General features: G+C 34.8%; 1 pseudogene; it reads left to right on the top strand.

The window, feature by feature from the left end:
* The first annotated feature begins 1,206 nt into the window (after positions 1 to 1,206).
* The window catches only part of LOC122751657, a 54,181-nt pseudogene continuing 28,278 nt past the window's right edge, over positions 1,207 to 27,109 (top strand).

Below are 27,109 nucleotides of genomic sequence, written 5' to 3'. Positions count from 1 at the left end.
GAGGGAAAACCTGCTGCATGGGCAACAGCTTGTTTTCCATATTGATCCGCCCAGGACAGCGCCCTTGAGAGGACACTCCAGCTACACCTCATGGGGTAGATACAACACAGGATGCGGCACTTATCGGTTATAAGTAACTTGCCGATTGAGGTAGGGCTTGACGCCAGGGATTGCATTTGACGGTGGGAGGAATGATGGAGTTCCACTGGATAGCTACCGCCCACCTTAAGCTGGGTAAACCCCAGCCAGTAAGGTGTTGTCCCATCATGGTTCATCTTCCTCATTGGGTACATGGGGATTAAGGTTACGGCCTGACAGGTGAACTGAAGCATGAGCACCAGCGAACAATAAAGTTAACTCACATTCCAAGCCACCTGCCTTAAAGTTGGGCAGTTGGAATGTCTGGACTATGATGACTGGACTCTCAAATGACCTACAAGCAGTCAGAGACTTTCGGAAAACAGCGGTGATAAACAACAAGCTACAGAGACTAAATGTTGACATTGCGGCTTTGGAGGAAACGTGAATCACAGACTCTGGAAGGCTGAAGGAAAAGGATTATACATTCTTCTGGAAGGACAAAACTTTGGCAGAACCACGAGAACATGGTGTGGGCTTTGCTGTGAAAAACACGTTGCTGAAAATGATTGAATTGATGGGTGACAGTACTGAGAGACTGCTCACACTTCAACTGAAAACAATCAAAGGCCTTGTGAACCTTATCAGTGTATATGCTCCGACATTAACAGCTTCACAACAGACCAAAGATGAGTTCTATGATAAGTTGAAAGCATCTCTAGGAGCTATCCCCAGATATGAATTCATCATTCTTCTGGGTGATTTTAATGCAAGAGTTGGCTCTGACCATGTGTCCTGGCCAACATGCCTCGGGACATATGGCTTTGGAAAGATGAATGAAAATGGGCAAAGACTGTTGGAATTTTGCGCTTACCAGGACTTGTGTATATCCAATTCATTTTATAAGTCCAAGCCACAACACAAAGTATCATGGAGACATCCCAGATCGCAACATTGGCATCAATTGGACTTAATAATAACCAGGCAGTCTGCTCTCAAGTATATTCTTAACACAGTGCCAACTGTGACACTGATCACTTGTTAGTTTGTTGTAAAGTGCGGCTCCGGCCCAAAACATTGCATCACCATAAACCAACAGGGCGATCTCTTATTGACACTAGCAAAACCATGAATCTCAGTAAGGTGGATCAATTTTTGAGATCTCTCAAGAATGCATTGATTGCATCTTCTTCTGCTACATCAGCTGCTGAAAAATGGAAACAATTACATGAGAGTGTCCACAGACTTGCTCTTGATGTCTTTGGGAAGAAGACCAGCAAAACAAATGACTGGTTTGGAGCCAAGTGCAATGAAATGAATCCTGTTCTTGAGGCCAAGTGCAGCGCACTCATTGAATACAACCACTCCCCAAATGAAAGTGCTCTTCAGAAACTACATGCTGCAAGAAGAAATGCTCAGCAAATCCAAAGGTGACATGCGAATGAATATTGGGTTGAGGTCAGTGAGGAAATATAGGTTGCTGCTAACACGGGAAACATCAGAGTAATGTACAAAGGCATCAAGAAAGCTTGTGGACCCAGAGCAAGACAGCTCCCCTCAAGTCCAGCACTGGAGAATGCATTACGAACAAAGTTAAGCAAATGGGCATTTTTCTGAGTTGTACACCATCAGAAATTCTATCACAGAATCAGCTTTGAACATCATGGAGTCCTTCCCTGTACTGCAGGAGTTGGACAATGTACCCACACTTGAGGAACTTGAGAATTCAATTAGATCCCTAAGATGTGGAAAAGCTCTGGGTATAGACAGTATTGCAGCTGAATTGATCAAATGCTCTAAAAACGTCCTGCATGAATTGTTGTGCTTGTGTTGGAAAGAAGGTGGAGGGCCACAGGATATGCGTGATGCCTTTATAATTACTCTTTATAGGAACAGTGGAGACAGGAGTGACAGTAACAACTACAGAGGACTTTCACTTCTCAGTTTTGTTGGGAAAGTGTTTGCCAAGGTCATCTTACTTAGACTGCGTAAAGTTGCTGACCATGTTGACCCTGAATTGCAATGTGGCTTTTGAGCAAGGAGGTCAACTATTGATAAGATTTTCTCACATCGGCAACTGCAAGAAAAGTGCACAGAACAAAGAAACACCCCTCTTCATTGTCTTTATAGACCTGACCAAAGCGTTTGATATGGTTAATAGAGAAGGTCTTTTTGAAATTCTCTTGAGAATTGGTTTCCCTCCTAAACTCCATAGCCTCATTCACTCCTTTCATTGCAACATTCAGGGTGTTGTACAGTTCGAAGGCAACACCTCTGAAGCATTCAGCATAAACAGCGGAGTCAAGCAAGGATGCATGCTTGCTCCCACGCTATTTGGAATTTTCTTCTCCATGCTGTTGAGTCATGCTTTTCGTTCGTCAAATGATGGCATTTATCTGCATTCTTGGTTGGATGGAGGCCTGTTCAACGTTTCACGTCTGAGATCCAAAACCTGAGTGAGAGGTAGCACCCTTAGAGATGTGCTTTTTGCCAGTGATGCCACACTTGCCTGTCACTCAGAGCGTGGATTGCAGACCTTGATGGATCGCTTCTCTCAAGCTTGCATGGACTTTGGCATAACTATTAATTTTAAAAAGATGAAAGTCATGTGTCAGAGTGCTATGTCACCTCCATTGATATACATCGGTAGCTACCAGTTGGATGTCGCAAGCCAATTCTCGTATCTTGGCTCTATTGTCAGTGACAATTTGTCACTTCATTCTGAGATCAATCAGAGGATTGGGAAACCTACTTCAACCATGGCTAAGCTTGCCAAGTGTGTCTGGGCAAACAGTAAACTGACAAGAAGAACCAAATTTGCTGTCTATAGAGCATGCGTCCCGAGTACCTTACTGTATGGCAGCGAAACATGGACTAGGTATACTAGACAAGAGAAAAAGTTTAACAGCTTCCACATGCACTGCCTTCGGCACAACCTTGGCATATCTTGGTCAGATAGGATCACCAACATAGAAGTGCTCCAATGCACACAACTTCTGATCATCTACATGCTACTGAAACAAAGTCTGCTGCCCTGGCTTGGTCATGTGCACTGCATGCAAGATGGGTGCATTCCTAAAGACCTACTCTATTTCGAGTTAGCCTCAGGCCAAAGACCTGCTGGATGCCCCCAGCTTCACTGCAGAGATGTATGCAAGTGAGACTTGAGGGCTCTGGGAATAGACATCGGTAGCTGGGCGGAGATGGCCAAGGACTGCGCCCAATGGAGTTCAGTACTCAGGAGCAGCTTGCACGCAGCTGAGATGGGCCTTCAAACTTGGGAGGAAGAAAAACGAAAGAGACTCAGGAACTGACAGACAACAGAGAGTGCAGTTTTCTGATGTCTTTGTTGCAGCAGGAGCTGTGGCTCCTGTATCGGATTGTACAGCCACACCGTGGCCTGTGGCTCTTCAAGGTCCTGATCCATGGTTGTCCGCGACTGGTGGAAGCCTACTAGTAACCATGAGAAATTAAATTTGCCCCAAATTTAAAATCTGTTTTTATTTCTGTGAAAAATATTTTGTGATTGTGTATATATAGTTTCAGTATTTATCTTCACTCAAGTATTTTATATTGTCTAGAGTTATTTTAAATGGAAGTTATTTTTCAATCTCTGGCTGTTGAACTTGGTAATATATAGAAATATTAATGAGTTATGTGCATTTAATTTATGACCTGAAACTTGTTAAAGTTATTAATTTCAGCTAGTTTTTTACTTGATTCTATGGAATTCAACAAGAATACCATCGTATCATGTGCAATGAGTGATAGTTTTGTTTCCTCAATGCCTAGTCTCCTTCATTTAAAAAAAATATCTTATTGTTATGTTTAGAATTTTCAATGTAATATTGATTAATAATGATAATAATGAGCCCTGATATTATTGGCACTAGCTTATTCCTACTACAGCTGTGCCCCCTAGAGAAATACAACTTACCATTTTAAAGAAATTACTGCTTACCATATATTATTATGCTTGGTAGAGTTTTTAATAGGATTGGATGTTATATTTATAGTGAATGATCTTTACAATATTTTGTTGTAATCTCCTTGTACTTTATTTTTAAATTCTCATCAATATTAATTTACCTAATAGGTAAATTAATTTATATTTTTCTTTCTCTGTTTTTACTCTTCTTGGTTTAGGTATCAGCACCATATTTGTGTCATAAAAATAATTTGTTTGGCCTCCTTCTTTGCATACTTTTCAAAATAGCTTAAGCAGTATTTGAATAAATTATCCTTTACAAGTTTAAGAGTTCACTTGTGAATTGATGTAATCCTGGATTTTTTGTTAGGGAACTCATTGATAGCTTGTTCAATTTATTTATTTTTCTTAATAGGGTTAATTTTGCATTCTATTTCCTCTTCTGTTAATCTGGGCAATTCGTATTATTGTAAATATTTATCAATTTCACTTAGATTCTTAAATTTATTGGCATATAAGTGTGCAAAATACCTCCTAATAATTGCTTTAATTTACTCCTTTCGTTTTTGGTACTGGTGCTTTTCTTCTTTTTTTAAGATCAAAATAACCATTGATTTTTCTATTTTGTTGTTTTATTCATAAAACCTGTTCCTGGTTTTATTTATTAGTTCAATTGTTTTCTTACTTCCAATTGTATCAGTCTCTCTTTTGATTTTCAGGATTTCTCATTTGGTATTTAATTGGGAATTTTAAATGTGTTTATTTTCTTCTTCTTCTTGTTGTTTTTTAGTTGTATGCCCAAATCATTGATCTGCTCTTCCTCAATTTTATTTACATGTTTAGAGATATACATTTTACTCTAACTACTACTTTGAATACATTCCATAAATTTTAATATACTGTCACATTGTTTTCAATTTCTTTAATGTAATTATCAATTGTTTCTGATTTGTTCTTTTACCCACTCAATCTTTATGATTAGATTATTTAGTTTCCAATTAATTTTTAATCTGTTTCTAGGGCCCCTTATTAAATGTTTTATTACATTATAATTTGCAAAGAGAATGCATTTAATATTTTTACTTTTCTACATATATGTGTGAAATTTTATTTTATACATGGTAATTTTTCTTTTGGTAGGAGCCATGTACTGCTGAGAAAAGGGTATATTCCTTTCTATTCCAATTCAGTTTTCTCCAAAAGTCCATCACATATGACGTTTTAAAAATCTATTTATCTCCTTAACTTCTTTCTTATTTATGTTTTGATTACATTTAATTCTGGGAAGGAAAAGTTGAGGTCACTCTTTAGTATATTTTTACTTTCTATTTCCCCCTGTAACTGATTTAAATTTCCCTTTAAGAATTTGGATGCCATACCATTTGGTGCACATATGTTTAGTATTGATATTATTTCAATGTCTTTGGTGCTTTTTAGGAATAAATTTTGTTTACTTATAAGCACATACAAATAGTTATATATATATACACACATATATATAATACAAACACATCTATATGTGTGTAAATTTTAGCTGAAGCACAATAAATCTATCTCCATTCTCTTAACTTTGCTGTGTGTCTCTCTGATTAAAGTGTGTTTCTTCTTTTTTAAATAAAAGTATTTTATTATTTTCAATTGTGTTTCTTTTAAACAGCTTATTGTAGGATTCTGTTTTTGAATCCACTTTTATACTTCAGTTTTATGAATGAGTTCATCCAATTAACATTCAGTATGCAGCTTTCTGTTTCTGCCTGTCTCTGTCTCCTTTCACTGTATCACACTTCAAAATATTTTGCTTCTGACCACCATCTCCCCCAATCTACCCTTCCTACTGTTAGTCCTCCCTCTTCTTTTATTTCTCTCCTACATATTTCTATACCCAACTGAATATGAATGGCATTCTTTCTTTTAACCAATTCTGTTGAGATTAAGATTCAAGTATTGCCCACTACTCCCTTCATCCCATCCATTTTAAAAGATCTTTTATACCTCTTTTATGCGAAATAGTTTATCCCATTTTACCTCTCCTTTGACCCTTCTTGCAGTGTATTCCTTTTTCTTGTGCCTTAATTTTATTTTACTTTTTGGATATCATCCCATCATAGTCAACTCATGCTTATTGCCTCTGTATTTTCCCTTCCACATTGTGACTTTCCCCTTTATGGTTTCAATATATTGCAGGGTGGCATCAGAAATTAAATGGGAATTGCTTGAGAGTTTAATGGAAGTTGGAGATGACTCTTAAAGGCCAATAGGTAACAGAGAAAAAGTTTAGAAATTTAAAAATTAATAAAATATATCTAGAGTCTTGTACATGAAGAAATTTTATCTTTTAATACCAAAATAATTCAGACTTTTATTTTGGTATAAAGGGAGGGACAAAAATTTTTAGGCGAATGTTCAGATCATAGGGTCACCATATCCGTAATACCCACAGTTTGGAAGAAATAACTATATACTCCTCCTAGCTGACCTAATAATGAAATGGTTCTTAGAAATTAGTTACATGAATCATCTTCCCATGTACACATGTAAACCTTATTGAATTCCTCACATATTTTCTCTATTCATATTTTTATGCTTCTCTTGAGTCTTTTAAAATGATTTTGTTGTTGTTATTGTTGTTGTTGTTGTTGTTGTTTAGCTATGGTCTATTCACGAGTACTGAGCTTAATTTATTTTTATTAATTTATTTGTTATTAATCTCTTTAATTGTATATCAAAATTTTCTTCTGAAGTATTGTCTCAGTTTCACTGGGTAGATGATGTTAGTTGCAATACTAGTGCCTTTGCCTTCTGGATTTTCATATTTCAAGCCTTCTAATTCTTTAATGTAGAAGCTCCTGAATCCTGCGTACCTGACTGTGTCTACATGAATTTGGAATTGTTTCTTTCTGACTGCTTCCTGTATTTTCCGCTTGACCTTGGAACACAGGGATTTGGTTATAATATTCTTGAGAATTTTTACTTTGGGATCTCTCTCAGGAGGTGATAGATAAATTCTCTCCTATATCTATTTTCCAGGTTGCTTGTTTTCCCAATGAGGTATTAAATCATTTATTCTATTTCTTTTCATTCTTTTGATTGTATGTTTTTCTTGATATCTTGTGGATTTATTATATTCCATTTAATTAATTGTATTTTATTAGAAATTTTATTTTTCCAAATTACACATAAAAACAATTTTCAATGTTAATTTTTTTTGGAAAAAAATTGAATGACATATTCTTTCCCTCCTCCCTCATTGAGAAGGCAAGTAATTTGATATCTATCTATCTATCTATTTGATATATGTTATACATGTGTAGTCATGCAAAACATATTTCCATGTTAGTCATCTTGTGAAAGAAAACAAAGACAACAAAATAAAAGAAATAAAAGAAAGTTAAAAAAGGTATGTTTCAATCTATATTCAATCTATATATATTCTTTTTCTTGAGATGGACCTCATTTCTCATAATAAATCCTTAAGAATTTTCTTGAATCTTGTATTTCTGAGAATAAGAAAGTCATTCAGAGTTGATCATTATACAGATTGCAATTACTCCAAATAATGTTCTCCTGCTTCCCCTCACTTCACTTTGTATCAGTTCCATAAGACTTTCCAGCTTGCTCTGAAATCCACCTGCTCATAATCTATTACCAAATAGTATTCTATCATGATAACATAAAACAATCTGTTCAGTCATTCCCCAATTGATCAACATCCCCTCAATTTCCAATTTTTCACTGCAACTAAAAACCTGCTATAAATATTTTTATACATTCAGGGACTTTTGATGTTTGTTTTTATCTCTCTCAGATATAGAACTGGTATTGGTATTGCCTGGTCAAAAGGAATATATTGTTTTATAACCCACTTAGCATAGTTCCAAATTGCTTTACAAAATGTTTGAATCAATACACAATTTCACCAACAGTGCATTAATGTCTCCATTTCCCCACATCGTTCCAAGATTTGTCATTTTCTTTTTCTGTTATATTATCCAATCTGACAGATGTAAGGTAATGCCTCAGTTGTCTTAATTTGTACTTCTCTAATTAATATTAATTTGGAGCATTTTTTTTCATTTCATTGTAGACATCTTTGATTTCTTCATCTAAAATTCCACGTTCATATTATTTGACTATATGTGGTTTAAAGAATGATGCTTATTTCTCCTTGTCCTAGGAGTTTTGGACTTCTGCTATAATATTGCAAGGATTTGAAATCTCATTCAGGAAGTGATAGTGGATTCTTCTTATTTATTTTTTACCTTATATTTCTAGAAAATGAGGGCAGTTTTACTGGAAAATTCCTTTAAAGATGATGGCTAGGCTCTTTTTTTCTTATCAAGGCTTTCAGGTTGTCCAGTTATTCTGAAATTCTCTCTTCTAGAACAATTTAGAGGTTAGTTGTTTATCAAAGATATATTTTCATCTATTTTTTTACATTTGTTTGATTGCTTCTTGATGTAAATGGACATAATAATGTATTTATAACCAGGAAAAATTCTAGTGATAGAGTCCTGGAAATGGAAGCAGAAAAAACTTGGCCTTGAATTCCATACCAGATACTTAGAAACTATGGGTAAAAGATCTCAGAAGCTCAGTTTCCTCATATAGAAAATGGAAATAATAATGCCCCTGGAATTTAACTGGCATTATTGCTGTCAGGGTTCAAGGAAATAATGGATATAAGGTCCTTGGCAAACCTTCAATCAATTTTTTTCTTCATTGTAGAGTAGGATATGTGCCAATCAACGTACTAAATAAATGTCAGTCATTACCTACTTCATGGAAAGGTTGTGAGGAATATACTTTGTAAATAAAAAATACTTTATAATGTAATTTCTTATTATATTAATGTCAGAGTTTCTCTGCCCTTACATGGTGCAAACATACAGAAAAATTCAGAAAAAAAATACCCTAACTGGAACCAAGATGGCAGAGAGGAATCAGCAAGCTGACTGAGCTCTTCTTCTGTTCACTCAAAAAGAGCATTAAATCAAGCCTCTGAATGGATTCTGAAACTACAGAACCTGCAAAGAGACAGAGAGACACAGTCTTCCAAACAGAGATAATTTAGAATACTTCAGGAAAGGTTGATCTGACTCGGGCAAAAGGGAGATGCAGCACAGGGCGGCAACCCAGCACCGAGGGGGTCAGGGCAAGTCAGCAGGAGCTGCGGGCCACAGCCAAACAACTGAGGCCCCCAGATCCTGGCTCAAAAATCTGGTGGTCCAGCAAGAGAGTGGCTAAACCTACCTGCACCAGCCGAGAGAGCAAGTTGCCAGCTAGAAGTCCACGAACAGGATAGGAACAACTAGGCATACTGATCTAGCTCCCTCAGACAGGAAGTATGGGGGGGTGAACTGCACACACTATAACCTATAACACACAGAACCTGTACCCCTGCACAAGAAGCCCCAAACAGGGACCTTGGTGCCCCCAGGGCAGACCTAAACTTAAAAAATAAATAAATAAATAAGCTGCAATAATGAGTAAGAATCAAAAAAGAGCCCTCTCCATTGAGAGCTTCTGTATCAACAGAGAAAAGGCAAACACAAACTCAGATGAAGAAAATGCCCTCAAATTATGTACATGTGAAGCTTCAAGAGGAAAGGTGAATTAGACTCAAGAACAAAAAGTCTTCCTAGAAGAGCTCAAAAAGGATTTTAAAAATCAATTGAGAGAGGTAGAAGAAAAAATGGGAAGAGAAATGAAAGCAAAACAAGAAAATTATGAAAAAAGAATCAGCAGCTTGGAAAAGGAAGCACAGAGATTAGTTACAGAAAACAATTCATTAAAAAATTCATCTAGCCAAATGGAAAAAAAAAAGGTGATTAATTACACTGAAGAAAACAATGCCTTAAAAAATTCATTTGGTCAAATAGAACAAAAGGTGCATAATCTCACTGAAGAAAACAATGCCTTAAAAATTAGAATTGGACAGTTGGAAGATAAAAAAATCCATGAGACACCAGGAATCAGTCAGGCAGAATCAAAAGAATGAAAAAATAGAAGAAAATGTGAAATACCTCATTGGAAAGGCAACTAATCTGGAAAACAGATCCAGGAGAGACAATTTGAGAATCATTGGACTGCCTGAAAGCCATGACCAGAAAAAGAATCTAGACACCATATTGCAGGAAATTATTAAGGAGAACTGCCCTGATATTATAGAATCAGAGGATAAAATCATCATTGAAAGAAACCTCATTACAGTACAGGGAAAGAAAGGAGGGGTAAACATTCTTTCAACCCTACTCTCATTAGATTTGATTCAAAGAGGAAATAACATATACATTCATTGGGATAAAGAAACTTAGCTCATTCTTTAGGGAATTAAAAGGGGAAGGGAAAGGGGGGGGCTGATAGAAGGGAGGACAAAAGCAAGGGAGAAAAGGGTAAAGAAAGGGGAGATGGGTGATAAAAAGGGAGGGCAGATTGGGGGAGGCAGGGGTAAGAAGCAAAATGTCGGTGAGGACGAATATTGTGAAAGAAGGGGGAAACTACAAAGGGATTAAATAGCATGGAGGGAAATAGTTAGTAATAATAACTGTGAATGTGAATGGGATGAACTCTGTTATAAAACAGAAGCAAATTGCAGAGTGGATCAAAAACCAGAATCCTACAATATGCTGTTAACAAGAAACACATTTGAGGCAGAGAGATACACACAGAGTAAAGGTAAAAGGCTGGAGAAGAATATATTATGCTTCAGCTAAAGTAAAAAAAACAGTGGTATCAACCCTTATCTCAGACAAAGCAAAGGCAAAAATAGATCTCATTAAAAGAGATAAGGGGGGCAGCTAGATGGTGCAGTGGATAGAGCACTGGCCCTGGAGTCAGGAGTACCTGAGTTCAAATCCGGCCTCAGACACTTAACACTTACTAGCTGTGTGACCATGGGCAAGTCACTTAACCCCAATTGCCTCACTAACAAAATAAACAAACAAAAAAACAAAAGGGAGAGAGAGATAAGGAAGGAAACTACATCTTGCTAAAAGGTACTATAGATAATGAAGTAATATCAATATTAAATATGTATGTGCCAAGTGGCATAGCATCCAAATTCTTAGAGGAGATGTTAAATGAGTTACAAGAGGAATTAGATAGTAATACTATTCTAGTGGGGGATCTGAATCTCCCCCTCTCAGAATTAGATAAATCTAGCCATAAAATAAATAAGAAAGAAGTGAAAGAGGTGAATAGATTACTAGAAAAGTTAGACATGATAGCTGTCTGGAGAAAATTGAAAGGGGATAGAAAGGAATATACCCTTTCTCAGCAGTACATGGCACATTTTCAAAAACTGACCATGTATTAGGCCACAAAAACATCATAGTCAAATGTAGAAAGGCAGAAATAGTAAATGCATCCTTCTTAGACCATGATGAAATAAAAATTACATGTAAGAAAGAACCAGGGAAAATAGAATGAAAATGAATTGGAAACTAAATAATTTCATTCTAAGGAATGAATGGACCAAAGAACAAATCATAGAAACAATCAACAAGTATATCCAAGAGAATGACAATAATGAGATAACATACCAAAATCTATGGGATGCAGCCAAAGCAGTGCTTAGGGGAAAATTTATAGCTCTAAATGGTTACATGAATAAAAAAGAGAAAGAGGAGATTAATGAATTAGGCATGCAACTTAAAAAGCTAGAAAAAGAACAAATTAGAAATCCCCAATTAGATACTAAACCAGAGATCCTGAAAATCAAAGGAGAAATTACCAAGACTGAAAACAAGAAAATTATAGAATTAATCAATAAAACTAAGAGCTGTTTTTATGAAAAAATCCATAAAATAGATAAAATATTGGTTAATTTGATTAAAAAAAAAGAAAACCAAATTACCAGTATCAAAAATGAAAAGGGTGATATTACCATCGATGAAGTGGAAATTAAATCAATAATTAGGAATTATTTTGCCCAACTGTATGCAAATAAATTTGACAATCTAAATGAAATGCATGAATATTTACAAAAATGCAAACTGCCCAGGTTAACTGAAGAGGAAATAAAATCCTTAAATAAGCCCATATTTGAAGAAGAAATTGAACAAGCCATTAATGAAATCCCTAAGAAAAAATCCCCAGGGTCAGGTGGGTTTACAAGTGAATTTTACCAAACATTTAAAGAACAATTAATTCCAATATTATACAAATTATTTGGAAAAATAGCTGAAGAAAGAGTTCTACCAAATTTGTTTTATGATACAAATATGGTGAGGATACCCAAACCAGGCAAAGCAAAAACAGAGAAAGGAAATTATAGACCAATTTCCCTAATGAATATTGTTGCTTGAATCTTAAATAAGATATTAGCAAGCCAAGATGGCGGAGAGGAAGCAGCAAGCTGCCTGAGCTTTCCTACTGATCCCTCAAAAAGAACATTAAACGCAAGCCCCTGGACATATTCTGAAACTACAGAACCTGCAAAGAGACAGAGGGACACAGTCTTCCAAACAGAGATAATTTAGAAGGCTTTGGGAAAAAGTCAGTCTGACGCAGGCAAAAGGGAGGCCCAGCGCAGGGCAGCAGCCCAGCACTGAGGGGGTCGGGGCAAGTTAGCAGGAGCTGCGGGCCACAGCCAAAGAACTGAGGCCCCTAGAACCTGGCTCAAAAATCTGGTGGCCAAGAAGGACAGTGGAAATCCTACCTGCACCGGCCAAGAGTGCAAGTTGCCAGTTGTATGGCCACGATCAGGACAGACGGGATCAGGTGCCTGCCGGAGTTCTCTCAGACAGGAAGTGCAGGGGGGTGGACTGCACACATTATAAAGACCTCAGAGTAAAAATCCAGTCACACAGCACCTATACCCCTGAACAAGAAGCCCAAGACAGGGACCCTGGTGCCCCCAGCGCAGAGCTCAAATTAAAAAATAAATAAATAAGCTGCAATAATGAGTAAGAAGCAAAAAAGGGCCCTCTCCATTGAGAGCTTCTGTATCAGTTGGGAAGAAGCCAATGCAAACTCAGATGAGTACAATACCCTCAAATTGCCTACATGTGAAGCCTCATGAGGGTAGGTGAATTGGTCTCAAGAACAAAAAATCTTCCTGAAAGAGCTCAAAAAAGATTTTAAAAATCAATTGAGGGGGCAGTTAGGTGGTGCAGTGGATAAAGCACTGGCCCTGGATTCAGGAGTAAATGAGTTCAAATCTGGCCTCGGACACTTGACACTTACTAGCTGTGTGACACTGGGCAAGTCACTTAACCCCCATTGCCCCACAAAAAAGAAAAACAAAAAAAACAAAAAATCAATTGATAGAGGTAGAAGAAAAAATGGGGAGAGAAATGAAAGTAAAACAAGAAAACTACAAAAAAAGAATCAGCAGCTTGGAAAAGGAAGCACAAAGATTGACTGGAGAAAACAATTCCTTAAAAAATTCATCTGGCCAAATGGCAAAAAGGTGCATAATCTCATTGAAGAAAACAATGCCTTAAAAATTAGAATTGGACAGTTGGAAGATAAAAAAATCCATGAGACACCAGGAATCAGTCAGGCAGAATCAAAAGAATGAAAAAATAGAAGAAAATGTGAAATACCTCATTGGAAAGACAACTGATCTGGAAAACAGATCCAGGAGAGACAATTTGAGAATCATTGGACTGCCTGAAAACAATGAGCAGAAAAAGAATCTAGACACCATATTCCAGGAAATTATTAAGGAGAAATGCCCTAATATCACAGAATCAGTAAATAAAATCATCATTGAAAGAATCCACCGATCACCTCCTGAAAGAGACCCCAAAAGGAAAACTCCAAGGAATATTGTAGCCAAATTCCAGAATTATCAGGTGAAGGAGAAAATACTCCAAGCAGCCAGAAAGAAGCAATTTAAATATCATGGAGCCACAGTCAGGATTGCTCAGGACCTGGCAGCTTCAACATTAAAGGACCGCAAGGCTTGGAATATGATATTCTGGAAGGCAAAGGAGCTTGGATTGCAGTCAAGAATCTATTACCCAGCAAAAATGCACATTCTCTTTCAGGGGAAAAGATGGACAATTAATGACATTGGGGACTTTCAATCTTTCCTGATGAAAAGACCGGAACTGAATAGAAAATTCGATGTTAACATACTAGACTCAAGAGAAGTTTAAAAAGGTAAACAGAGGGAAAAAAAGGTTACTTAATTAGGTTAAACTGTTTGGATAATACTCATAACTCTTAAGAATTGTAAATGTATTTGAGCAGAGAGCAGGACTTTACACAGAGGGTATAAATATAAATTCTTTGATGTGATGATACAAAAAAATGTAAGGGGTTAAAAAGGGAGTTTATGGGGAGGAGAGGGAAGGGGAGGTGGAATGGGATGAATTATAACACATGAAGAGGTGAAGAAAAAAAAAACCTATTACAATAGAGGGAAAGAAAGGAGGGGTGAACATTGTTTCAACCCTACTCTCATTAGATTTGATTCAAAGAGGGAATAACATATACGTTCATTGAGATAAACTTAGCTCATTCTTTAGGGAAGCAAAAGGGGAAGGGAAAGAGGGGGATTGATAGAAGGGAGAACAAAAGCAAGGGAGAAAAGGGTAAAGAAAAGAGAGGAGCGTGATAAAAAGGGAGAGCAGATTGGGGGAGGCAGGGGTAAGAAGAAACACATTTCAAGCAGAAAGATACACACAGAGTAAAGGTAAAAGGCTGGAGGAGAATATATTATGCTTCAGCTAAAGTAAAAAAAAAAGCAGCGGTAGCAATCTTGATCTCAGACAAAGCACAGGCAAAAATAGATCTCTTTAAAAGAGATAAGAAAGGAAATTACATCTTGCTTAAAGGTACTATAGATAATGAAGTAATATCAATATTAAATATGTATGCGCCAAGTGGTATAGCATTCTAATTCTTAGAGGAGAAGTTAAATGAGTAACAAGAGGAATTAGACAGTAATACTATACTAGTGGGGGATCTGAATCTCTCCCTCTCAGAATTAGATAAATCTAGCCAAAAAATAAATAAGAAAGAAGTGAAAGAGGTGAATAGATTACTAGAAAAGTTAGACATGATAGAAGTCTGGAGAAAATTGAATGGGGATGGAAAGGAATATACCTTTTTCTCAGCAGTACATGGCACATTTTCAAAAATTGACCATGTATTAGGGTGCAAAAACATCATAGTCAAATGCAAAAAAAGGTAGAAATAGTAAATGCATCCTTCTCAGATCATGGTGCAATAAAAATTACATGTAAGAAAGAGCCAGGGAAAAGTAGAATGAAAATCAATTGGAAACAAAATAATTTCATTCTAAAGAATGAATGGGCCAAACAACAAATCATAGAAACAATCAACAAGTATATCCAAGAGAATGACAATAATGAAACAACATACCAAAATCTATGGGATGCAGCCAGAGCAGTGCTTAGGAGAAATTTTATAACTCTAAATGCTTACATAAATAAAAAAGCGAAAGAGGAGATTAATGAATTGGGCATGCAACTTAAAAAGCTAGAAAAAGAACAAATTAGAAATCCCCAATTAGAAACAAAACTAGAGATCCTGAAAATTAAAGGAGAAATTAATAAGATTGAAAGCAAAAATCTATAGAATTAGTCAATAAAAGTAAGAGCGTTTTTTTTATGAAAAACCTATAAAATAGATAAAATATTGGTTAATTTGATTAAAAAAGAAAGAAGAAAACCAAATTACCAGTATCAAAAATGAAAAGGGTGATGTTACCACCAATGAAGTGGAAATCACATCAATAATTAGGAATTATTTTGTCCAACTGTATGCCAATAAATTTGACAATCTCAATGAAATGGATGAATATTTACAAAAATACAAACTGCCCAGGTTAACTGAAGAGGAAATAAAATCCTGAAATAAACCCATATGAGAAAAAGAAATTGAACAAGCCATTAATGAATTCCCTAAGAAGATATTAGCAAGGAGATTACAGCAAGTGATCACCAGGATAATACATTATGACCAGGTGGGATTTATACCAGGAATTCAGTGCTGGTTCAACATTAGGAAAACTATTAACATAATCAACCACATCAATAAGAAAACTAACCAAAGTCATATGATTATCTCAATAGATGCAGAGAAAGCTTTTGACAAAATACAGCACCCATTCCTAATAAAAACACTAGAGAGCTTAGGAATAGGTGGAGCTTTCCTTAAAATAATAAACAGTATCTACCTAAAACCATCAGCAAGCATTATAATGCAATGGAGATAAATTAGAGGCCTTCCCATTAAGATCAGGGGTGAAACAGGGATATCCATTATCACCCGTATTATTTAATATTGTCCTACAAATGTTAGCTTTAGCAATCAGAGAAGAAAAAGGAATTAAAGGAATTAGAATAGGCAAGGAGGAAACAAAACTATCACTCTTTGCAGATGATATGATGGTATGCTTAAAGAATCCTAGAGAATCAACTCAAAAATTACTTGAAATAATTAACAACTTTAGCAAAGTAGCAGGATATAAAATAAATCCACCTAAATCATCAGCATTTCTATACACGACCAGAAAAGTCCAGCAGCAAAAGATAGAAAGAGAAATTCCATTTAAAGTAATGGTAGATAATATAAAATACTTGGGAGTCTACTTGCCAAGACAAACCCAGGAACTCTATGAACACAACTATCAAACACTCTTCACACAAATCAAATCAGATCTAAATAATTGGAAAGATATCAATTGCTCATGGATAGGCAGAGCTAATATAGTAAAAATGACAATTCTACCTAAGTTAATTTACTTATTCAGTGCCATACCAATCAGACTACCTAAAAATTATTTCCTAGAGCTAGAAAAAATAATAACAAAATTCATCTGGAAAAACAAAAAATCAAGAATATCCAGGGAAATAATGAAAAAAAAATTCACAAGAAGGTGGGTTAGCCATACCAAACCTGGAGCTTTACTATAAAGTGGCAGTCATCAAAACTATCTGGTACTGGCTAAGAAATAGAGTGGAGGATCAATGGAATAGGCTAGGCACAGGAAACACATTAGTAAATGACACTAGTAATGTAGTGTTTGATCAACCCAAAGACTCCAGCTTCTGGGATAGGAACTCAGTGTTTGACAAAAACTACTGGGAAAACTGGAAGATAGTATGGCAGAAATTAGGTATAGGCCAACATCTTACAACTTATACTAAAATAAGGTCAAAATGGATACAAGATTTATACCAAAGTGGTGATACCATAGGAAAATTAGGAGAGAAAGGAATAGTCTGCCTTTCAGATCTTTGTAAATGAAAACAGTTTATGACCAAACAAGAGATAGAATATATTATAAAATGCAAAATGGATGATTTTGATTACATTAAATTAAAAAGTTTTTGTACAAACTGAAGCAATGCATCCAAAACTAGAAGGGAGGCAGAAAGCTGGGAAACAATTTTTATGGCCAGTACTTGTGATAAAGGTCTCATTTCCAAAAATATATAGGACACTAAATCAAATTTATAAGAATCCAAGTCATTCCCCAATTGAGAAATGGTCAAAGGAAATGAACAGGCAGTTTTCAGATGAAGAAATCAAAGCTATCTATTCTTATATGAAAAAAATGTTCTAAATCACTATAGATTATAGACATGCTAATTAAAACAACTCTGAAGTACCACCTGACACCTATTAGATTGGCTAAAATGACAAAAAAGCAAAATAATAAATCTTGGAGAAGCTGTGGAAAAATGGGAAAACTAATCCATTGTTGGTGGAGCTGTGAACTGATCCAACCATTCTGGAGAGCAATTTGGAATTATACCCAAAGTGCTATGAAGCTCTGTATACCCTTTGACCCAGCAATACAACTTTTGGGTCTTTTGCCCAAAGAGATCATGGAAAGGGGAGAAAGACCCACATGTACAAAGATATTTATAGCTGCTCTTTATGTGGTGGCAAGGAATTGGAAGTTGTGGGGATGCCCATCAATTGGGGAATGGCTGGCCAAGTTGTGGTATATGAATGTAATGGGATACTATTTTGCTGTAATAAATGATGAACAGGAGGCATTCAGAGAAACTTGGAGGGTCTTGCATGGACTGATGATGAGTGAGATGAGCAGAACCAGAAGTACATTATACACAGTATCATCAAAATTGTCTGTTGACCTACTGTGATTGACTATATTCTTCTCACCAATGCAATGGTACAGAACGGTTCCAGGGACCTCATGATGGAGGAGGATCTCCAAATCCATGAAAAAAAAAAAAAGAACTGTGGAGTATAGATGCTGAATGAACCATACTATTTCTTTTGGTTTTGGTGCTGTTGTTTTTCTATTTTCAGGTTTTTCCTCATTGCTCTGATTTTTCTCTTATATTAACATGACTAATGCAGAAATATGTTTAATATTATATATATATATATAACCTATATCAGAGTACCTGCTGTCTAGGGGAGGGGAGAGGGAGGGGAGAGAGGGAGAAAAATCTGAAATTGGAAAGCTTGTATAAACAAAAGTTGAGAACTAAAAAAAAAATGCTAACTTTTGTTTCTGTTAAATATTTGGAAAGTACAAAAGATCCCCTGATATCCTGTGATTAGACTTCCAGTGTAAATAAAAACACACATTGTGTGTATGTATGTATATATGTATGTATGTATTCATATCCATATATGTATATATTGTGCCTATATATGCATACATTCCTTTAGGAAAAATTTGATTATATATGTACTGAAAAAACAGCCTAATTACATGTGTACTTTATGGAGGTTCCTTTAAGAATGCAACACTTTTTCATGCTGGTTTCTTTATGATGAAGCAGTGTACAATGAAAGTGACATGGCCTTAACTTCAAAGGCATATATCTATGACACTGATATTAAGTAAAGAAAGACAACTTACTAATTGTAAATGAACGGAAGATTAAAAACTATAAGTGGCTGAAGTGGAGTAAAGATGTTTTTGACATTCTCAATGTTTGTGATTAAAAAAAGTCTGGCTCTGGCAATGTATTGTTAGGATATTGGTTTCATTAAAGAATTGTCTGGAAACAAAAATAAAAACAAATATATATATATATATGTGTTAGGTTTAGGAAACACCTAATGGGTTTGAAGAGAAACTCCTCTCATATGAAATTTAACAAGTGATAGCAATATATAAATGTACTATTTTCGTTCTTTTTACTTTGTTTTTTTTTTTTTTTGCTAAAAGTAATATATGGAATATATAAAAAAACTGTTGTTCATCATAGTCCAAAAATCTGGTCAACACTTCTATGTGATAATTTTCTAAGACTATCATTTAGGTAGACTGTATCATTTCTATGGAAACTGTGGCATAGATGTTTGCAAAGGCTGGCAGTGTTTTTTGTGTGTTTTTTGCATTTTATTATTTTTTTATTTTTATTAATTTAGAATTTTCCCCCAAGTTATATGTACAAACAAATTTTAACATCAATTTTTAAAACTTTGTGTTCCTGGGCAGCTAGGTGGTACAGTGGATAAAGCACTGGCCTTGGATTCAGGAGGACCTGAGTTCAAATTTGGCCTCAGACACATGACACTTACTAGCTGTGTGACCCTGGGCAAGTCACTTAACCCTCATTGTCCCACACCAAAACAAAACAAAACAAAACAAAACAAAACAAAACGAAACAAAACTTTGTGTTCCAAATTCTTTTCTTCACTCCCTCCCCACACCCCCTTAAGAACTCAAGTAATTCAATATAAGTTATACATGTGCAGTTATGCAAAACATTTCCACATTAGCCAGGTTGTGAAAGAAAACAAAAAACTGAGACTATCAATTCTTTCTCTGTAGATAGATTGCGTTTTTAATAAGTCCTTCAGAGTTGTCCTGGATCATTGCATTGCTGAAAATAACCAAGTCATTCACAGAAACTCATCTTACAATATTACTGTTATTTTGTATACAATACATTTTACTTTGCAACAGCTCATATATTTCTCTCCAGGCCTTTCTGATAGCATCCTGCTAATCATTTCCCATAGCAGAATAGTATTCCATTCAAATTTCATTCCACAATTTATTCAGCCATTCCCAAATGATGGGCATCACCCCAATTATGAATTCAACTTTTTTCTCTTTTTTAGGATACCAACCTAGTAGTGGTATTGCTAGGTCAAAGAGTATGCATGGTTTTTAGCCCTTTGAACATAGTTCCAAATTTCTCTACAGAATGTTTGAATCAGTTTACAACACTACCAAGCATGTATTAATATCTCCTTTCCCCCCCATTACCACAACAAAATTTGTCATTTTTCTCTGTTATCCTATGATGCAATCCAATAGGTATGAGGTAGTACCCAGAAATGTTTTGACATGAATCTTTCCCATCAATAGTGAATTAGAGCATTTTTAAAAATATGGATATAGTTGGTTTTGATTACTTCATCTGAAAAGGTAATGACTTTTGATCATCTATCAATTGAGAAATGGCTCTCATTTTTAACAAATTTTACTGTTTTCTATGTTTTTGAGAACTGAGAACTATCAGAAAAAACTAGCTTCAATTAATTTTACTATTTACTATTGTTAACAGTATTTCTCTCCTTCCTATTATCTCTCCTTGACATTTACTCATTTTTCTATCTTCTTTCACCCTGTCCCTCCTCAAAAGTATATTGGTTCTGACTAGCCCCTCCTCCAATCTTTCCTCCCTTCTATCACCCCTCATTATCCCCTTCTCTTTCCACTTTCCTATAGGACAAAATATATCATTATACCGTGAGAATATTCTTACCAGGGGCTTCCTGCTGAGAGAGCAGGGCTGTACAGAAGTCACCTCCCATCAACATGAGACCACCCTCAAACAATCAGCTTGAAGCAGTATGGAAGGCAGTTTGTTTTGTCAGTTGGTGGTTGGAATCTTGTGGTGGTGGTTGAAAAACAAGTAAGGTTGAACCCTGATCTCTCCTCAAGGGTAGATAGGTTTTCCTATTCTTTCAGAGACACTTGTTCTCTAATAAATTGTAATAAATGTTTAATGCCTAAACTGTTCTCCTAGCTAGCTTTCCCTACACTGGGGAAAGGTAGGGTGAACACACACATTTAGTTTTACCCATCACAGTTATGGTGAGCCAGCTAGGAGAGCTGAATCCCTCAATCTTCTCATCTTCACCGGTAAAATAAGTTGGGTAAGAAATACACCTTTTCCAATGCAAAATGATTTTGATTTCATAATACAATATTAATTCTGGAAGTATTGTTCTCCCATATTCTAAATTGTTTATCCAACTGATTTTCTTTTGGCCAGGTAATGGGGGTTAAGTTACTTGCCCAGGGTCACATAGCTAGTAAGTGTCAAGTATCTGAGGCTGGATTTGAGCTCAGGTCCTTCTGAATCCAGGGCCGGTGCTTTATCCACAGTGTCACCTAGCTGCCCCTCCAACTGATTGTTTGATCAAATGCTATAAAGTATTTCCTTGGTAAATTGATTGCCATGACAAGTATAAATTAATTCTAGATTATTTTTGCTAAGCTTAAAAGTATAAAAATAAAAATAAATAACTTGTATTAAAATATGTTCTGATTTTTCACAATGATAATTTTATACTTAGCTTAAAAAGGTTATTATTTGGAATTATTGCATATTGTATATTATATTCTGAGTCAAAGCAAATTCACATTTTTTGCTGTCAGCTTTATAGTCAATTGTTATATCCTTATGAGACTTGGATTATGGGAATTTACCATTTGAAACATTAATTGCCTTTATTCTGAGTTATCAGATCAGAGTAACCAAGACGCCTGCCATCCAGGGGTGGAATACATACAAGAGCAAGCATTGAAATACCTCAGAAGAAGAGACATGCACTAAGTCCAGGTGGTGCACTGCCTTGTGAAAGGCCAAGACAATGACTATTTGCAAGAGTTGAAGTTGTATTCTCTTGGTTTAATTTTCCCCTACATAACACTGGAGAGCTGGGCTATGATATCTCATTTCATGCCTGACTTCTATAATATATATATATATATATATATATATATATATATATATATATATATTCTACTCTATTCTACTCCTATTCTATTCTATTCTATTCTATTCTATTCTATTCTATTCTATTCTATTCTATTCTATTCTATTCTATTCTATTCTATTCTATTCTATTCCATTTTCTCTCTTTTACAAATCTTACTTTTATAAGCAGTCATTGCCCTTTTCTTCCTTCTTATACTGTTGCAAAACTTAAAACACTGTGCTCCTAGGACTGAATAATATTATATGTTTAGAAAAAAATACTTTTAGGAGTTCTGAAATAATTAGAAAGTGAATTGCAATTCTCCCAAATTGTTTAAAATTATTCTTTTTATCTGTTTTAGTTTTCTTCAGTGGGTACGTTCCACTCAATTTAGAACATCTAAATATTTCAGTCAGAAAATTTACTTTTCATTTATATATATATATATGTTTATGTATATATATATATATATATATATATATATATAATTATTTCAAGGGAAGATAACACATGCTTTTGATCAATAGCCAACATTTTCTTTAGAGATCAGTTTGTTTATTTTTTAATAATAAATAGTTTATTTAGAGTTTTGGGTTCCAATTTTTCTCCCTCTTTCCTTCCCTCCTCTTACCCTCTCTGAAGTGGCAAACAGATACAGGTTATACATGTATAATTATGTCATTTTGTACAATAAATCTTGATTAAAAGAAAAAAATGAAACAATGTGAAAATAGCATGCTTTGGTCTGTTCCATCAATATCAGGTCTTTCTTTGAAGATGGCTAGGATGTTTCATCAATAGTCCTTTGGGACTATTTTGAATCATTGCATTGTTGAGAATAATCAAGTCATTCAGATTTCTTCATCAAAAAAATACTGCTGTCTCTGTGCACAATGTTCTCTTGGTTCTGTTCACTTCACAATTAGTCACTTCTTACTTTTCTTTCCAGGCCTTTCTGAAGTCATCCTGCTTGTCATTTCTAATAGCACAATAATATTCCATCATCGTCATTATAGCAGTTTGTTTAGCCATTCCCCAATTGATGGGCATTCCTTTGATTTCCAATTCTTAACCACAACGAAAAGAGCTGCTATAAATATTTTTGTACAGATAGGTCTGTTTCTCTTTTTGGGGATGTCATTGGCATATAAACTTAGCAGTGGTATTACTGGATCAAAGGATATGCACAGTTCTATAGCACTTTGGGCATAGTTCCAAATTGCTCTCCAGAATGGTTGGATCTTTTCACAACTCCACCAAGAGCATAGCCAAAATTTCTGCATCTAGGTGACATAATACACCTAAAAATGTCATCCATGGAAATGTTTACAAGATGTAATTAAAAAACTTAATATATGAGTAGTTCTAAATTGTACTTTGAATAGTATACTATATTGAGTTTCTCTAAATGAGGACTCTTCTATGGCAGTAGAATTTTCCATTCCCCTTCTTAAAAGAGCCTAAAACTGAAAATATCTATAAAATTCTATGACACATCAAATGTTTCTGAAGATTCTCACAGAGAGATAGTCCACTTAATCATTCAATTGTAAATATGCCTCAATCCAGCATTTTGGAATATGTCAAATGCAGTAATATAGGTAGAGCAACTCACTAAATGCAATCCTCATTTTAAATTGCTTGCTATTAAATGAGTTCTAGACCACCCAGAAACTTTAGTAGGGATTCCATGTTTTCCAAAGATTGGTCATAGATGAGGAAGCTCATTTCACATTTTTTTCATTTTGCTTTAGGGAAATTATGTTATCATCAGAATTTAATTTGAAAGGTGATTGACCAGAATATCTTGAAAGGGAAAGGTCTAGTTTCCTAAAACCAGAAGATCAATATGAATTTAAAAGGCTAAATAAAGTAGGTGTTTAAAGGACCACACAGTCAAGAACAAGGGGAAAGGTAGGAGTTGTAGGAGCAGAATAATGCAGACATGGAGAACAATTAAGTGACATCAACAGCAAGGACAGGACTTTGATAACTAAGGCATTTTTTTTGTCCAGATCTTAGCTTCCTCTCACCCCCCCTCCCCAGAGGATAGTAAACTTGAACAACATTGCCTGGAGGCTGGCAGGTGATATTATTAGAAACAACTGACTAGAAATGGAATACAAGGCTATGGAGTAGAAAAATTTCTGAAATAGTGTTCTGATCATTAAATATTGGAGTTAAACCTCTGAAAAGAAATTATTTTCCTACTTTATTAATCTCATTTTTGTCTCAATTTATTAAAGAAGTATGAGATATTTAAAGAGAAGTATTTGTATAGTTATATTTTAATGAAATCTTGCATTATTTAAGCCTATACAAGCACAATTTTAGCTTATTTTTTTTGTGTGGGGGGTAATCAACAAACTAAACATTTCAGGATTATTATCTATAAGGTTACTTTCTTCAACTTTTCATTTAATTAAACAAATATATGTCCTAAAGTACAGAATTATCTGGAAAAGCCTGCCCGTTCTCTACAAATTTCATCAAATATACTTTCCTTATGTTTCTAACTCATTTTTATAAATATCATAAATGTGGGAAATACATAGGTCAGTAGTTATTGATGTTCTTTCAATCTGCATTTCTGAGGAATAATTTCATTCATAATGTTTCTATTTAATATATTGACTCTCCTGGGGGTAGAGCCACTTATAAAACAGTAGAGAAACCACTTGGCTGAGCTCTTAAAAAATTCCCCTCCAATTATATTACGGTAAAATTGAGTATCTAAGTGAAGTTGATGTATACTAAATATATATATATATGGATATGTATATATGTCTATCTCTGTGTCTAACTACTGAGATTAGTGGAAGAGAAAAGAGTAACCCTATTTTGGGAGTGGGGGAAATTGAACCAGCCATCAATGAGCTCGCTAAGAAAAAATCTCCAGGACTAGATGGATTTACAAGTGAATTCTGCTAAACCTTTAAATAACAATTCCAATACTATATAAACTAATTTCACAAAATAGGTAAACTTGTCCTGGCAAATTATTTTGTGACTCAAATACGGTCCCAATATCTAAGTCATGGAGAGGGAAAAAAAAAGAAAGAATATTATAGACCAATTTCCTTGATGAATAATAATGCAGAGATTTCAAATAAAATACTAGAATGTAGATTATAAAATATATTTCAAGAATAATAAGCACTTACAAAGTGGGATTTATATCAGCAATGAAGGAATGGTTTAATACTAGGAATATTATAAGCATAATTTAACATATTAACAACAAAATCTAGAAAAATCATATGATATCAATAGATGCAGAAAAAGCCTTTGACAAAATATACTAAAAAACATAGGAGCTTTTCTTAAAATGATAAGTAGTATCATTATAAATCTGAGAGGAAACATCTGTAATAGGGGTAAACTTGAAGCTTTCCCAGCAAGAATACTGGTGAAGCAAGGATTTCTATGATCTTTAATATTCATTATTGTACTAGAAATGTTAGTTATATAAATTGGAGAACAAAAATAAATTCAAGGAATTAAAACTGGCAAAGAGGAAAAATCTATCATTCTTTTCTTTTCAGGTGTTATGATTACATATTTAGAGAAACCTAGAGAAAAACAAAAAAAAAAGAGTTGAAACAAACATTTTAGCAAAACAAACATTTGATGAAAATTACTGAGAAAATGAAATCATTCTTGTAGAAAATAGACACTGACCAACATCTCATACCTTACAAAAAGAAGTTATCAAGGTGAATAAATGATGTAGACATAAAGGATAATATTGTAAATAAATTATGCAGCATGGAAAATGTACCTGCCAGATCTATGGGTAAGTGAAGCATTTATGACAAAACAAGTAATGGAGAAAATCATGGAAATTAAAATAGATGATTTTGAACACAAGAAACTGAAGTTTCTGCACAAATAACACTAATGTGGCCAAAATTAGAAGGAAACTGGAAACTTTTTTTCCTGAAAATTTCTCTGAAAACCTCATTTCCTAGCAACAGAGAACTGAGTCAAATTTACAAAAATAAAAGCCATTCTCCAGTTGATAAAAAGTCAAAGCATATGAATAGGATGTTTTCAGGTGATGAAACAAAGGCATTAATAGCAAAGAAAAATGAACTAACAACTACATCCCAGAGAAATGTGAATGATCACATCTCTGAGATACCATTTCACATCTATCAGGTTGACTAATAGGAAAGAAAAGGAAATTGACATATGCTGGAGTGGATGTACTAAAATTAAGACAGTAATGTCATGTTGTAAGAGTTGGAAACTAGTCCAACCATTCTGAAGAGTAATTTGTAATTATGTCAAAAAGACAATAAAACTTTGTATATCCTTTGATTCAGTAATTGCACTAATATATACGTACCCCAAAAACACCAAAGCAAAAGGTAAAGCATATATTTGTACAAATAATCTATAACCATTTTTTTTTGTGCTGGCCAAGAAATTGAAATCAATTGGGCAATCACTGAACTAGTTGTGATATATGATTGTGATGGAATACTATTATGCTATAAGAAATGATGAGCATCATGATGTCAAAAAACATGGGAATATTTATATACACTGATGCATAGTGAAGTGAGTAGAACCAGGAAAACACTGAATACATGAACAACAATATTTTCATAATGCTCAACTGTGAAAGATTTTGGCTATATCTGACAAATTTTATGATGTCTTATTGTTGTCATTAACTTTTTTGTTTTGTTTTGTTTTGTTTTCCTGTGGGGCCACCAGGGTTAAGTGACTTGCCCAGGGTCACACAGCTAGTGTCAAGTGTTGGAGGCTGGATTTGAACTCAGGTCCTCCTGAATCTGAGGCCGGTGATTTATCTACTTTGCCACTTAGATGCCCCTGTTGTCATTATCTTTAATAAAATTATTGATAATTAGTATGATTTGCTTCTTTACCCATTCATTACTTAAAATTAGATTAAGCTCCAATTAATTAATCCATGCTTCTGTGGGCCTTAATTAAATATGCTTTTTATTTTATTATTCTCTGAAAAAGGGAACATTTAATGTCTCATTTTCTGCATTTAGTTGTGAGGTTTTTATGCCCCAATAAGTGGTCATTTTTTTGGTTTACAGTACCATGTCCATCTGAGAAAAAGGTATAGTCTTTTCAATTCCCATTCAATTTTCTCCAGAGATCTAACCTATCTAAATTTAAAAAAAATCTTTAACTTAAAATTCATCTCTTTAA

This window comes from Dromiciops gliroides, chromosome 1 (assembly GCF_019393635.1).
Source record: "Dromiciops gliroides isolate mDroGli1 chromosome 1, mDroGli1.pri, whole genome shotgun sequence".
Lineage (NCBI taxonomy): Eukaryota > Metazoa > Chordata > Mammalia > Microbiotheria > Microbiotheriidae > Dromiciops > Dromiciops gliroides.
This window is presented reverse-complemented; position numbering and strand designations above follow the sequence as displayed.